This window comes from Jaculus jaculus, chromosome 3 (genome assembly GCF_020740685.1).
Source record: "Jaculus jaculus isolate mJacJac1 chromosome 3, mJacJac1.mat.Y.cur, whole genome shotgun sequence".
NCBI classification, from domain to species: Eukaryota; Metazoa; Chordata; class Mammalia; order Rodentia; family Dipodidae; genus Jaculus; species Jaculus jaculus.
Genome location: NC_059104.1, coordinates 10,097,529 through 10,113,806, shown reverse-complemented (window position 1 = coordinate 10,113,806; position 16,278 = coordinate 10,097,529). Strand labels below are relative to the sequence as shown.

Sequence of the window (16,278 nt, the reverse complement as noted above, 5' to 3'; positions counted from 1 at the left end):
TTGAAAAAAAAAAAACTTGATAAAGGCAAATGACTAAAAATATGTATTTGAATATAGGTGTTCTTGTACCATTGAGGACAGGTAGGAAATGTCACGAAAATCAAGGAGTTATACTGAGCTGGATTATTTCCTTTAAGTTCTGCTCTACTTAAAGACACCAAAATTAGAAATGCTAGTCTATGGATATGATTTTTGTAGGAATTCAAATGAGCTCACCTTTAATCAAAGAACAGACTGTGGGGCTACCTCAAAATAATGGTGCATTGATAGATTTAATAGAAAATAAAATTACATAATATATATATATATATATATACATACATATATATATGTATATATATAATCATTTAATCTTTGCTCTCTTTTATTTTCTGTTAACTTTCAAATTACTACTGATCCCAATGGACTAACCAAGACATTCTATTAGAAGTGATTTTCACCTTTGTCTCCTATGCATTACATCCTATTGTATGCTTTTTTTCAGAATATTTTATTTGGTAAATTTGGATTTTTATTTTTACAATGTTTCATAAGGAATTTTCTGGATAAATCTGTCACCGTTTCTCCCTGGTATGCTCTAGAAACAGAGTGACCTTCTAATTATACCGTGTTGCTTAAAAGAAGCAACTGTTCAAGTGGCTTCTTTGAACAGTACAATGTGGAAACTGTAGGAAAAGTCTGCAGGGAACAAAGCTAAAAGACATTTTTAAATTTTCATTGTCTAAGAAGACATTATTTCCTGAAAATTAAGTATTTTCAAAGCGTTCTAAGAAGGAACAAAGATGAAAACTAAATTCTGTCTTGATAATAAATTCTATCACCAGAAAGACCACACTAGCTCTAAGTCTGTTTCTTATTTTATGTTGAAAGCAAGATCTCTAAGATACAGTCTACCTTCTCCAACAGAATGCATCTTTCTCAATAATAGAAACAAAACTGTTTCTTTCTACATAAATAGAAAACTCATCCTCACTGAAGTTTAATAGTACCAAGCTGTTAGCATTTCTAAACGAGAGAACAGCAAGATGTTTTAAGGATATAACAAGTGGAATTGAATGTTATTTGAAAATTTAACTGTTCACTGCAAGGTTGTTTTTTTTTTTAAACCTATATAAATTAGAGTGTGTCAGTCTAGAATCTGTTTAGGAGGAGTGGCTTTTTAAATAGGGTGTCTATAAAATTGTACTTGAGAGAATGAATCTAAGAAGTGGAAATAGATACTAGTCATTCCTTAGGAACATAAAACAGAGGTGAGAATGTGAAATCAACGCACGTTAGGATTAACCAGTGTACACGTGTAAAGGTTAGAGGAATCATGAGTTTGTGCTTAGGTTTGGCTGAACTGTTCACAGTTCTGTTAGGGGCATCCTACTGCCAAGAGTATGAGTTGGTAAGCATGTATGGGATCAAGAGAAAAATTAAATAAGACAGAAATAACTGGAGATACCTGTGTTTCTATTGCACCCTGGCATGTCTCACCTTTCCCAGCACAAGTGAGATATCTGAGTGGAAAGTATTAGATGGGGAAAAGGAAGATGGCAGGTGTGATGGTTAATTCCAGCTGTCAAATTGACAGGAATTAGATTTGCCATAGAAACAAATTTCTGGTTATATCCACTGAAGTGGGAAAATGCACTCTGAATGTGGGCAGTGCCACTCCAATGAAGGTCCTCCTAGACTGGATAAAAAGGGGAAAAAAACTGAGATCCAACATTTCCCTCTCTCTGTTTCTCTCTCTCTGTTTCCCTCCCTCCGCCGCCCCCCTCTCCTTCCTGAGCATGTGCTGAATGTGACCAGCTGCTTCTCACTCCGGCTACCATGTCTTTCCCACCATAATGGAGTACATCCATTCAAACTGTAATCTGAAATAGATTCTTCCTCCCTAAATTGCTTCTGTTGTAACAGAAACCGGAAAAGTAACCAATAGAGTAGGTGGATCCAGGGAAAGGAGCAAATTTTCAGAATAACAAAGTAACCTTGCTTCATACCTCTGTCTTCTTGGCTTTCTATAAGCATTCTCCAGGAAACCAAGTTTAACACGGTGGGAAAAGAAAGGAAGATGAGATGGGCAGCACGGGAACAATTTCTTAAGGCTGGAGGAAGGTTAAATTCTGAGAATATAGATAGCACAAATAATGAGTATTCCTCCAGACACATATTAGAAATAAGAGGGAGGGAAGAAACAAACATGCACACTGCACATACATGGAACCTGAACTGAGCCCTTGAAGTCCATTGACCTTATCCGGAAGCAAACTTCTCTTCATATAGATGTGCCACCATTCATGTGTTTGAGTTAGCTTTTTAACTGACATTTTAAAGCTATGTGTTCCACCACTGAAATTGAAATTTTAGCATATACTATTTCCTGCTACAATCTCATAATTTTAAATCTGCTGTGCGAAGAAAATGCAAACCTCAGATTCAAAAAATTACAATTGACTGCATACATGCATATGAATTATGATTATTTTATCAATGAGCTGCAACCAGCATCTTCTTCTTTAGAACTGGCTCGTAACTCCCCTCTCCCACAGACCTTCTTGCTGCTTCTTCAAGTTCTCCCTTCCTCCCACCTGAGAATTTCAACACCCTCATGCGTGTTGTCTTCTTCCTTCTTATACTAAGCATTCTTTGTGCCTTGATAACAGTTCTGAACCCATGCTGGATCTTTCCTAGAAAATGGCTCCATGTACCTTATAGATGGCCAACAAATTCTGTATTCAACATCCAAGTCAGTATCGCTCCATCATCCCTACATGAGCCACCATCATCATCTTCTGCATCATCCATAATCCAGACTTCTGCATGATGATCACCTGCCACCTTTTCTCCCTGACCCTATACATCTAAGCAGTTGCCAATGTGTGCCAATTCACTGTCCACAGGGGCTCAAGTACCCACCTCCACTGGATTTTAAACTCCATGATAGCAAGAATCTTGCATTTGTTTATTTATATGTCTGCTTTAATACCTTCAGTGTCTGGCACACTGAGACACATGGTACATATTGCTGACTTGATTTACTTATTACTGCCTATCACGACAATGTTTTGGTTGTCAAGTGTTTTGTGCTGAGCTTAGTCACTCATGAGGTGTTATGTTTAGGGGGACTCCGCCAATCAAAAGCCCAGACTTGACTTTCCATTGTAGTCCGTGTTCTCTTCCTGACCACCTCCTCACATCCACATACCTCATCCATATGAAATTTCAAATTGGTTATCAACATAAAAGTCGATTTAAAAAAAAAAAAAAAAAAACAAAGATGAAGATTTAGCTCAGTGGAAGAGAGCTTGCCCAGCAAGAATAAGACTCTGGTTTTGGTCCCAAACACAAAAACAAAAAGAGAGAAGAGAAGGAGAGGAGAGGAAAGGAGAGGAGAAGAGAGATAGAGGGAAAGGGAGAGGGAGAAGAGTGAAAAATAATCACACTTTTTGGGGGGGTTCCCCAAAATAAAATGGAAAATTGGCAAGCACTAGGTTAATTTGACAAAATGTAAACAGTCAAATCAAATAGCTCAAGCCAAATCTCCCACTGAAATATTCTGTTTATCCATCTACTTAATTGAGAAAATTGAATACATTGTTAACATTTTAATTTACTTCAGCTTTGTGGTCACATCTATAATCAAAAGTGGCATTTTGGAACAAAATAGTTCTTTATACATATTCATATGGAGCTGACTTTTTAAAAAAGAATTTTCAATAAAACTCTACATAATGTAACTGATGTAGAATGGCTTAATAAAAGTAGGAAAACATAATTCAATGACAGTTATTGATTCCCTACTTGGTAGGGAAATAAAAACTGCTACGAACTATGTTGGAATATCAAAGAATAAGACCCAGACTCATAAACAATTAAGTGAGACAAGGACATATGTAAAGTAAGCAGGGAGGTAGACTCTATAATCAGTGACAAGAGAGAAAAGCAGGAGGCTTTGGTTCTAAGCTCCCGTCTCTGGCCATCTCATCTTGCTTCCCTCAGCCCTCCCCCACTTAGACTTAGGGGTCAATCTGCCCTCACATGGCTACAGAAAAACCACTCAGGCTCTCTGGCTCATTTCCCTTGAAACCCATGCCTACTGCCTTTGTGGCTGGAAGTCAATTGTACCATCTCCCTGGAGAATATTTTACACCTTCTTTGTCACTCCCATCGAGCTCCTGCTTTGCTTCTGATTTGACTGAGAATAAAGAGCCCATTAAATGGACACTACACCTTCCCTCCACCATATTGTTTTCTTTTTTTTTTTTTCTTTTCTTTTCTTTTTTTTTTTTTTTTTTTTTTTTTTTTTTTTTTTTTTGGTTTCTCGAGGTAGGGTCTCACTCTAGTTTAAGCTGACCTGGAATTCACTCTGTCGTCTCAGGGTGGCCTTGAACTCACAGCGATCCTCCTACCTCTGCCTCCCAAGGGGATTAAAGGCGTGCGCCACCACGCCCGGCCCTCCACCATATCTTATAAAGACCTGTATGTGCGCACCAGGCAGGCGATACTGCTTCTGTCCCCGCTGCAATCTGGATGCTCAGACTTCTAGCCACACTCCTTCCAGTCCTCTGGACAGCAGTCACCAAGGACTCCCTTACTCACTTATAGAAAAATAGTTTTCATTCTACAACTACTCTTGTTTCCTGTGTTTCTTTCTAGAATCTGCCGCTATCTTATGCACTTTATGTTCTTAGTTTTTGACTATAACCATTACGCCATGGGGACAAGGCATTCTGACTGCCTTTTTCATGTCTGTTTTCCAAAACAGACCTTAGCACATGAAGGTAACTCACAGAATACTTGTCAAATGGGAGATGAAACCAAAACTCCGACAAGGATCGCGACGTGGATCCTAAGAGCTAACACCTTGCTGGGTGCTCAGCATCCGTGAAGCCATGGAAGTGTTTTGCATGCGTCATCTTACCAAACTCTCAAAATAGTCTTTGAGGTAAATTCTTTTATTCCCCAGTTTTACAGAAGAGAAAATTAAGGCAAGAGAAGTCCAATAACAACATGTACAGCAGCTGTGATCATGAGATGAGCCAGGAGCCCCTTGAGCCTGTTTCACCCCATAGCTCTTTGCTTTCTTTTTTCTTTTCTTTTCCTTTTTCTTTTTCTTTTTTTTTTTTTTTAATAAAAGCTTACTTTACTTCAGTGATCTGTGTGACTGAACACCCGCCCCCAAGCTCTTAGATAAACGTCGGGCTTCAGTTTGGTCAGCCAGGAGCTTCGTGACGGCCTTGTCTGGTTCAGCTTGTGGTTGAGCTCCATGAGAACGCGCTTGTTTCTGAACATGGTCCCCTGTGCCTTCAAGTACAGGCTGTGGTACCGGTGATGGTCCAGTCTTCTTAGAGTCGCCGCATCTCCTGAGCAGCCTGCGCAGGAGCCACATCCTCCTCATCCAGGTCACCTTCTCAGGCGTTCAAGCATTGGCAGTACCCTTCCACTTACCTGTGCCCAGGTGCCTCCCCTTCCTGCATGCCAGGGTGTTTCTCTGGCTTCGAGCCTGGGAACGGTCAGTTACAGGCATGCGGATGATCAGCCCATCCTTGATCAGCTTCTGATCTGCAGATGGAAGTTGGCATTGGCGATTTCACTGGTCTCAATGGGATCCGACCACACCTTCTTTTGTGCCACAGCAGAGGACACTGGAAGCAAGCCTCCTCTGAAGCCTGGGAATACTCATGGCTGCCCCCAGTAGCAACAGCAAAAGGAAAGCACCCTTTGCTTGTCTAAATGGACAGCAACCTCATTATGCTACCAGTGAGCTTAGCTAATGGCCTTAATGTATTTTAAACACTTAATGAGCTCTTGCAATTAAGTTCATTAAAATTCCAACTCCACACAGTAGGCAAAATGCTGAATGAAAACCAAAGATTCAAAAGCCCATATAGATTGCCAAGGTATCACATTCACCAACAGAGGCATTTAGTGATCGTCATTTGTTGCTGAGAAGTGGATGGTGCCACTCTTGTATCGGAAACAAGCACATCCTTCAGTGAGCAGCTCTCGAGTGCTTGGTGTTGGTGAAGGCTCATGTTCAAGATTTTAGAATCTATGTGCTGAGCCTAGTTCACCATGACTACACTCACAAAGCAGAAAAGCCTAAGCATGTACGAGCATTGCTAAGGATCTATAACAAGATTGAGACTGGCTCTCTTTGGAAGCCATTATCCAGGAGCTTATATTCACATCAAACCCAGCAAAGTCTCTTGGCTCTACAAACCCTTCTAGCAAGAAGGCAGTTGATTCTTGGTTCAGTACCTGCTCTGTCTTTGCATCTGTCTTCCTGACCCAGATTTCTATTAGTGTTCTCGTCCCAAACTCACCTCTATGACTCCCAGTGTTACTGACCCTATGGACCGCTTGCTCCTGTGTCAAATGTGATGCATTGAATTTTAACTGTCCCTGGCAGGCGTACGTTCTTGAACGCTTGGTCTCCAGCTGCTGGTACTGTTTGTGAAAGCTGTGAAATCTTGAGGAGGTGTAAACTCACCGGAGGAAGTAGGGTTCTGGGGGTGAGCTTTGCCACTTCCTGTTCACTCTACTTCCTGGCTGTGAGCAATGTGATGCAGTAGCCACCACCTGCTTCCCCGCCACGACGGGCCATGGACCCTTTGAACTGTAAGCCTCAACAAATGCTTCCTTCCTTAAGCTGCTTCCTGCAGGGTATGTTGTTCACAGCAACCAGAAAGATAACTCACATACTTACTTGACACGACTTTCTCATCAAGCCTAGGGAAAAATCAAAATCCTGCTCCCTGCACGTGCAGAATTACAAGATATTCTGCCAGATGTAATTAAGAAGTAAGAAAAAGGGCCAAGTGCTGACCAGCAGCCTTCCAGATTTCCACTACTAAGTGTTTATGTTCTAGGATGGGCCCTCCCCTACTGTATTAGTCAGGGTTCTCTAGAGGAACAGAATGGCTAGAATGAATTATATTTAAAAGGGAATTTATTGGATTAGCTTATGCGCAGTCCAAATAGCAGATACAGGCCCGAGAATCAAGAAACCTGGTAGCTTCTCAGTCCACGTGGCCAGATGCCTCAGCAGTCCCTATCCAGGCCTTCAATTTATGCTGGTCTTTAATTCACACTACTCCTGCAGCCCAGTTGAAGGAAAGGGCTCTTTTCATCCAAAGCTTCCTTATATAATGTTCCCATCTGAGAGGAGCCACCCACCCTGAGGGAAGGGCTCCCTCTGGGGGAAGGACTTCCTCCTGGGAGCAACTGTGGAGACCCACCCAAAAGGGATTCCTGTGCATCACTAAACAGATCAAGTTGACAACACCTTAACCATCACACCCACCAAGCAGGATGGACATTTAACTGAGGTTAAACTCCACGGGACATTGCAGGAACCTCCTGTAGGACGCCAGCAATCACACCATGAGAACGCCAAGCAACCCTGTGGAAAAGTCCGCTTAGCCCAAGAAACAGGGGGGCTTCCTACCAACAGCCAACAAAGACTTGCTACCCATGAGCAGGAGCTGTGTGGAACAGAATTCTCCAATGCAGACTACCTACAGTGGACCGTGCCTTCAGCCTGTATTTGGATCCTGTGGAGGTTTGATTCAGATGTCTCCCATAAACTTACATGTTCTGAAGGCTTGAACCCCAGTGATGGTAGAAGCTTGTTGGAGGTCGATTGTTTGGGGCGGGCTTACGGGTGTTCTTGCCAGCTTCCCCTTGCCAGAGTTGGCCACACTCTCCTGCTGCTATTGTCCACCTGATGCTGGCCAGGAGGCAACGTCCACCCCTCCGCTCATGCCATGTGTTCCTCTGCCATCATGACACTTCTGCTCAAGTCTATAAGCCAAAGTAAACTTTCCTCCCACAAGCTGCTTTTGGTTGGGTGCTTTCTGCCAGCAATGTGAAGCTGACTGCAACACACCCCATCCTCAGGAAGAAAAAGAACCATGAACCATACTGCCCAGCTAAGATGCTCCTGAATTCCTGACTATAAAATGATAAGGCTTTCTTCTTCCTTAATGCCACTGAGTTTCAGGATAATACATTGTGTACTAAAAGTATATGCAACCAAAGTTCACTGTTACAAAGTTAATCTTTTTAAAATGAGCTTTAAAATAGTAAAAATGATGTGAAAAGTTAAACATAGCATTAAAAGCATATTTGGCATAAGCCAAGTGTGGTGGCGCACGCCTTTAGTCCCAGCACTCGGGGGGCAGAGGTAGGAGGATCTCCGTGAGTTTGAGGCCACCCTAGGCCTACATGATAAATTCAAGGTCAGACTGTGAGACCCTACCTCAGAAAATAAACAAACAAAACAGAAAAGCATATTTGGCATACAGTAAATTAAAAAGAACTTTTTTTTTTTTTTTTACAAAAAATAGAGGCTTTATTATAAGAATTTTTCAAAGGCAGTTGTTTTCCAGTTGTTTTCTGATCTTCGGTACAGCTCCCAAATATCAGTATTTTGAAAAAGTTGTGAGGGCTGGAGAGATGGCTTAGTGGTTAAGCGCTTGCCTATGAGGCCTAAGGACCCTGGTTCAAGGCCCAATTCCCCAGGACCCATGTTAGCCAGATGCACAAGGGGGCACATGCGTCTGGAGTTCGTTTGCAGCAGCTGGGGGCCCTGGTGCACCCATTCTCTCTGTCTGTCTGTCTCTCTCTTTCTCTCTCTCTGCCTCTTTCTCCCTCCATCTGTCACTCTCAAATAAATAAATAAACAAGCAAAATTTTTAAAAAACAGAAAAAGAAAAAGTTGTGAAATAGCACAAACTATAAAATAAACCACTGTAAAAACTTTGAACTCTGAGCTCTGAAAAGACTAAGAAATATAAGTTAATGTGGACTGCCTAGGATATACAGCAATGTGCAGCAGAGGTGCAAGCCAATGGCCGTCACAGCACCACACCGCAACAGCAGAGTCAGGACCACCACAGAAGCACTCGCCTTGGGTTTGGGATGCGGCTCAGGTGCAGAGCCTGCCGAGCATGCAGGAAGCCCAGCTTCAATCCTAGCAGTGCTGTATGTAACACCCACCTATAATCCCAGGCCTCAGGATGTGGGGAGAGGAGAAAGATGGATGGGGGGAGGAAAGAAAGAAGGCAGTAATGCGAAAAGAGAAGAAAGAGGAAGAAATATAATAGAGGAAGGGAGGGAGGAAAGAACAGTGGGAAAGAGGGAGAAAGAAAGAGAGAGAGAGAGGGAGGGAAGGAAGAAAGGAAGGAAGGAAGGAAGGAAGGAAGGAAGGAAGGAAGGAAGGAAAGAAGGGAGAAAGACTTGCATTAAGATTGAACACTTGGTGATCATACCATTGTAATTAGATCTTTTTTGTACTTATCTATGTTTGCTTTAAGAAGCCAGTCAGAGGGTCTGGAGAGATGGCTTAGCGGTTAAGGTGTTTGCCTACAAAGCCAAAGGATCCCGGTTCAATTCCCCAGGACCCACACAAGCCAGATGCATAAGAGGGCGCACATATCTGGACTCTGTTTGCAGTGGCTAGAAGCCCTGGTGTGCCCATTCTCTCTCTCTCTCTCTCTCTCTCTCTCCCTCCCTCCCTGCCTATTTCTGTATATCTCTCTCTCCCTCAAATAAATAAATAAAAATAAAATATTTTATGAAAAAGAAGCCAGTTGGAAATCTGGACATAGCTATTATGCATTGTACGTCAGTCCCCTTCAACTAGTGCTTTTCTTTCCTGACGTAGAGCACCCTCCTTGAAGTGCTGTTAAAAAAAAAAAAAGTGACTTGAGTCAGGAAGCTCAAATGCCCATCTCAGTCGATTTTCAGATTTTCTTTTTTTTAATTAAAATTTTTATTTATGTACTTGAGAGTGACAGAGAGAGAAAGAGGTAGATAGAGAGAGGAGAGAGAATTGGTGTGCCAGGGCCTCCAGCCATTGCAAAGGAGCTCCAAACACGTGCGCCCCCTTGGACATCTGGCTAACGTGGGTCCTGGGGAATCAAGCCTCGAACCAGTGTCCTTAGCCTTCACAGGCAAGCACTTAACCGCTAAGCCATCTCTCCAGCACAATATTCAGATTTACAAGTGAAGAGATAAATGGTGTGTGCCCACCTTAAGAGGGGCATCTGATATCAGTATTTACTCTGATCTTGATACATTATATGTTATAGGAAACAGGGTTATAAATCTGTGAAATGGAAGGCCTGGAATAATATCTGGCTTCCCTTTGAAGCTCTGGGGAAACATTGAAGAGATTCAAGTTGAACAATTTCATTGTCCTACCCTGCCCTCAAAGAAAGCACTTAGCATTCATCTCCTCCTGAGGGACGAACAACTCATTTTGTCAGAGGTGTGTCACTTTGATGCTTCCCTAGAAATTAGGCTGTGAGCCCCTAGGGGAATGTGACTGTCTATTTATGACTCTACCTCTGGCCACAAGGTTTGCATCCTGTGTTTGGCCAACAGATATAACCGTTGAGCAACAGAGTAGACGGTGAGGCAAACACTCATTCTCTAACTCACACGCTCAAATGCAAGGAACACTGCTCACCGTCTATCAGTCAGGCACGTGTTTAGGCTGCAAGGACATGCCTCACTTTAAAGAAAACCTCCTAACTCTAGAGGGCTTGCAGGTAGCCATTAGCATTGATACGCGCACAGATACAGGCGGAGGGGGAAAGTGTGTCACAGCTGAGGAAACATTAAGAGTGGCATTCTGAAAAAAAAAAAAAGTAGGAGGAAGCCTCTCAGAAAATGATAACCTTTGAACTTTGCTTTTAAGAAAAAGGTCATCTGAAGGACAAGGTAAGAAAAGACCAAACACAGCAAACTTGTAATTTCTACAAAATGGAACTACATTCCAGGAATTCTGCCAAAAGGGTAATCAATAAGTAAATGTGTCCCTTGGGTCCATAAGATCAGAATGAACTGTGTTCTAGAGAAACCCAGTCAGATAGGTCAGCTGCAGGCGCACACCGGCGCACCAGGGCGGCCTTGCTGGCACAGTCCTCAGAGGGATATGTCAGTCAAGGGCTGTTTAAGCATTTGAAATGAGCCAGTTCTCTCAAAGGATATTGGAGACCCTCACTATGGTCAGCGGGAGAACTGACTACACGGATCCCCCCTCCCCCAGTATCGGGATATTTGCATCTAGCAACACTGATCTCCTCTGCCCTTTCCAGCTACCAGCCTGATTTACAAAACCAACTCAACATTGGTTGAATACCTACTATGTGCAGATCAATATGTCAGGCACTCCGGAACCCTTGCACAAGTATAATTTGTCTGGCATGTTAACTGTGACTATCAAGAGAAGTCAAAAGAGCTCCCATAAACTACTGGAGAACAGCAGTCTCTCTAAAGAAACCCACAGCATATGCAGGGACCAGAATTCAAAAACCACAAGCAATCTGTCAAAATGTTCCAACTAATGCCTTTCAATTATATCTGAAAGACAAAAAAGATTGACACAAAGTCGACTGCACCAATTTCCTAGCAAGCATAGGCTGTTCCTCAGTGTCCTGAACAAACCTCTCCATTTGTCTGTCTCCATTTCTTCATTTGTAAAACCAAAGGGTTGGGCTACAAGATGGCAATATTTTCCCAGTTCTCATTTGTATGATTCTTCTCTTTGAAATCTGACAATCTTCTTTTGCACGAGGGGTCTGGAGGCTTTAGGCAGTGGGATGGACAGATGTCAGACAGCAGAACTACTGTGGTGGTACCAGCTGCAGAAGACAGAAAATGTCCAAACCCTATAGCTATTTGTGGATATATGTATACAGAAACAAAACAAGACCCTGAAGCATAAAAAGAACACTCCAAAGTGTCAGCAAAAAGGTAGAGTTTTCGAAGACCTGAATAAAAAATGGGACACCAGAAATAGTAGCCTTGCTAAATAAGTAATGGCAGATGTACCTGACACTTGGTTAATGAGATTTAAAGAAAAGTAAACATGCACCCACACAAATGCATGCATGCATATAATACACACACACACACACACACACACAAACACACACACACATCCCCTCATACGTCAACCAGCCAGTGTGCCCACTCTTCTCGTGGAGCAGCGCGATGATCAGCAGGTCCTGTTACACAAGCTTGGTGCACTGCAGCAAGCTGCCAGAGCACACAGCATGCTTGCAGACACTGCCACGCTTCTCTCCAAGCATACCGGCATCCCTGGAACTCTTCCAAACTCCGATGCTGTTATTATCAGCCAGGTAAAGGCATTCACCTAACTGGTTGAAATGACAGTCAGCCTGCACAGGGTAGCCCAGGAAAAGGCAGTTCCGTAGCCCTCTCTAGCCATGGTACCAGAGAGGGGAGGAGATCTGGCCTAGATCCTGCTAGTAAAGAATCAAGGAGACAAAGAAGTAACCTCTTGTTCCTCTGAAATATTTTCCTTTACACAAAAGGATCCTGCGGTCTGGTCACAAAGCACAGCATCCCGAGAAAGTAAATTCAACAGCAACCTGCAGAAGTTGGGTGCGCACTGAAATGCTCAGTAAAGGCAGACAGCCACTAGCCTTGTCTTGCAGAAGCCCAGCAGAGGGAGGCCACTACAGATCCACCCACCGAAGGGAACCTGCAGAGCGGGCAGCATGTTTTCAGCACATGCACACCGATGGGCTGCCGTTCCCTTCCTTCTCCATATATGACGGCAGGGGCCTCTCTGGATCTCCAGCCTACATTTGTTTCTGTCTTTGAATCTCAGTCATTCTTGAGTTCAATATGCATTGGACAAATGGGATAAAAACCATTGCTGGGACTTCGTGACCTCATGTTCCACATCCGTGTGCACACTTCTCACAGGAAATACCAGGCGTGTGCTGTCCACACACACCTTTGTGTGACTCTAAGCTGTCACTCTACCTGGTTAGGGATTGTTTTCTTACCATGTAAAATGAGAAAGCAGATTTCCTTCTAGATCTGGGATTCTGGGATCAGGTTACCTTTAAGTGGTGTGCTTTTGAATGGGGCAAATTTTGAAAGGGCTTTAATTCTATCAGTCCTGGAGGATGAAAAGAAAGGAAGATGAAAGCTTAATTCTTGTCATATTTGATGGTGGCTAATGGGAAACACACACACACACACACACACAAAACACACACAACACACACACGTGAATCTCTTACTCCTTTCCTTACTAGTCTATGTGTATTTCTTTTCTTTATTTGAATTCTAACTACTGAAAGTTAAAAATTTCAACAGAGCCTGGCATGGTGGTGCATCTCTAATCCCAGCACTCAGGAGGCAGAGGTAGGAGGATCTCCATGAGTTCGAGGCCACCCTAAGTAAGTATACATAGTGAATTCCAGGTGAGCCTGGGCTAGAGTGAGACCCTATCTTTAAAAAAAAAAAAAAAAAAAAAAAAATTCCAACAGAATCCCAGAACTTGAAAAGTGGAAGTGACCTTGAGGAGGAGGGAGAATGAACAGAGCTGATAAATAGTAAAGAGTCATTTCCTGAATTAAAATGCAGGCTTTCCCTTTGAGCAAAGCTTTGATATGTATCTTTGCTTTTGTCCTCAGAGTATTTGTCCATAAGTATTTGTCCAAACTGTCTTTATGCTTAGGAGATAGAGAAATAGGGCCTCAAAATCTAGAAGCATAAAGCAGGAGATCTCGTGTCCCTGATCTCAGGAATGAACAGATCATTTGGAGCCAAATTTCAGACCAGATTGTTCCCCCCTGGGGGTGAGAAGTGACTGCCAGGGTCTCATCTTCAGGAGCTGAGAACTGCATCCAAGGTGTGACCTAATTCTAGCCTGTGCCCCTCCACAATGCCAGCATTAGCTCTGTTGATATTCCTAGCTGTGTCCCATATGGCTATATGGCCCATTTCTGTTCACATTTATACACATGCATGTGTACACATGTGCACACACACACACAATTAAAAGATCAGCTTCTCTGATTGTATCCTCTCATTCAGTGTTCTTCCATTCATTACATTCCATGCGGTCCAAAGGATAAGGTTATTTCTTCAGGATGGGAGGACAGGTGCATGTCGAATCACATTCCTAAGGGAGAACTGAGATGTACTTTTCTAAGAAGGTCATGAACAGATCACATTGCATTAGGAGTTCCTTGTGCCCTGGTTTCTGGGCTCTAGGGAGTTGAGCTCCATGATCTACAGGGTACAGTTATCTGATGAGTGCTGAAATCTCCTGAGCTCTTCAAAGCAAGTTTTGTTAATAATGCTCCCAAGAAGGAATGGCATCCTCAGTGTGTACATCGGTACCTCACCTGGCAACTGTCCGTGTTCTCCAGAGCTGAGTCTGGCTGAGTTTTAAGTCACCCATATATTTGAGACAAGTTGTTGCTGTGGAAAAACACTATACTATAGCTAGTCATGGTGGCCCATGCCTATAATCTCAGCATTCAGGAGTCTGCATCAGAAAGTTTGCTTTGAGTTTAAGGCCAGCCCGAGTTAAATGGTAAGGCTGTCTAAAAAAAAAAAAAAAAAAACTATGAGGAAGAAGTGACAGAAGAGTGCTCAGCACTGAAACATCTCTAACACACCTTCCAAGGCTCAGGTCCATTGTAGAAGAGGTGGTAGAAAGAATGTAACAGCCAAAGGAAGTGTAGGACTCCTTACAACGTGCTCTTCCAGACACACAGCAGCCTCGATATCCATGACCTCACAGTGCCTGACACTACCTACACAAGACCATCATAATAGGAAGAAAACATCATGACATCAGCATAAAAGAGAGAATGAATGAGAGGGAGAGGGGATATGATGGAGAGTGGAGTTTCTAAGGGGAAAGTGGAGGGAGGGAGGGCATTACCATGAGATATTGTTTGCAATCATGGAAGTTGTTAATTATAAAAATAAAAATAAAAAACATGAGGAAGCAAACAACCAAATAAAACAAGTAGTTCAGAAATACTTTCACGCTAACAAAAACCAAAACCAGAACTGTGAAAAGGTAAGCAAGAAGGCGAGGGTCAGGCAAAGTAAAGAGAGTGAATAGTTTTTATTTATTTAGTCGTTTGTTTATTTATTTGCAAGGAGAGATGGAGAATGGGAATGCCAGGGGCTTCTTGCCACTGCAAATAAGATCCATATGTATGCACTACTTTGTGCATCTGGCTTTATGTGGGTTCTAGGGAATCAAACCCAATGTGGTAGTCTTTGCAAGCAAGTGCCTTTAGCCACTGAGACATCTCCCTAGCCCAGCAAAGGGATTTAAAGGAACAACAGAATATTTAAAACAGCAAAGAATGGAGCCTTACCCACACACAGCTATAAGAGATCCCCTTCCTTGAATACTCCTTAAAAATTAAAAAGATGGGGCTGGACATACGACTTAGTGGTTAAGGCACTTGTTTGCAAAGCCTAATAACTCAAGTTCAACTCCCCAGTATCCACATAAAGCCAGATACACAAAGTGGAGTTTGCATCTGGGGTTCGTGTACAGTGGCTGGAAACCTTGGTTTGCTCATTCTCTCTCCCTCTCTCTCTCTCTCTCTCTCTCTCTCTCTCTCTCTCTCTCTCTTTCTCTCTCTTTCTCTCTCTCTCTATCTCTCATAAACAAAAGAAAGTTTTATTGACCTTTGGTGTGTACATGTTGAAAACTTCTTAAGCAGAAAGCTTTTACTGATATTTTTCTGCTGTCCCCCACGTCCTCATACATGGAGAAAATCAAGAAACTAGTCCTTATACCCAAGCACAAGTTCTGATCTGGCTGTAGCCCTCCATGTCCTCTCAGTGGGTTCCCTGCCCTACCCAAGGAGATTCAAGGGCTGTGTGAAAAGGAAGGTGGATAGAGACCAGGTACAACCATACTGACGGGACCTCATTGGTCAGGGAGCCTGTAAGGCAGCCTTCCTCTCCTGAGCCTCGGCCACAGGAGTGCATCTAGCTCAAGGGCAGTTGAGTACCACGGGAAACTGGGCGGCTTACAGTACTGAAGGAGGGGGAAGGACCAAGACAGGTTCATATTCATCAGCCCAGAGATCAATCCAACCCTGAGCTATGTTCCAGCTCTGAACACTGCCCTTCACCTTGACAGGATCACGCAGCATAAAACACAATCCTGGGGCTGGAAGAACTTGTGCGCAGGGGGCACAGGCATGCCCAAAGTCAAACTACAATTACAGGCTTGGGCTTTGCTCAACTGACCATACTAAGAAGTCGCATCTCAGAAGGCAACGCTTGAGCTTCATGTTGATAGACAAGCCGGAGTGTATGACTGAGTCTGGGAAAAAGGCATTTTTTATCCACAGGAAATGGTGCATGGCGACGTACCGCATTACTCACGAAGGAGGCTCCACATCACTGGAGATGGTGAGAAGGTTAATGTAGATATTGCAATTAGCAACCTGAACAAAAGACTGGGGGAGTGAC

General features: G+C 43.0%; 1 protein-coding gene and 1 pseudogene across 3 annotated transcripts in view; both read right to left on the bottom strand.

Annotated features, from left to right (window-relative positions):
• Positions 1 to 16,278, bottom strand: part of Fgf14 (fibroblast growth factor 14) — a 590,038-nt gene that overhangs the window by 484,526 nt on the left and 89,234 nt on the right. The gene's annotated exons all lie outside the window — the stretch shown is intronic.
• On the bottom strand, positions 5,132 to 5,671 carry LOC101595263 (annotated as a pseudogene).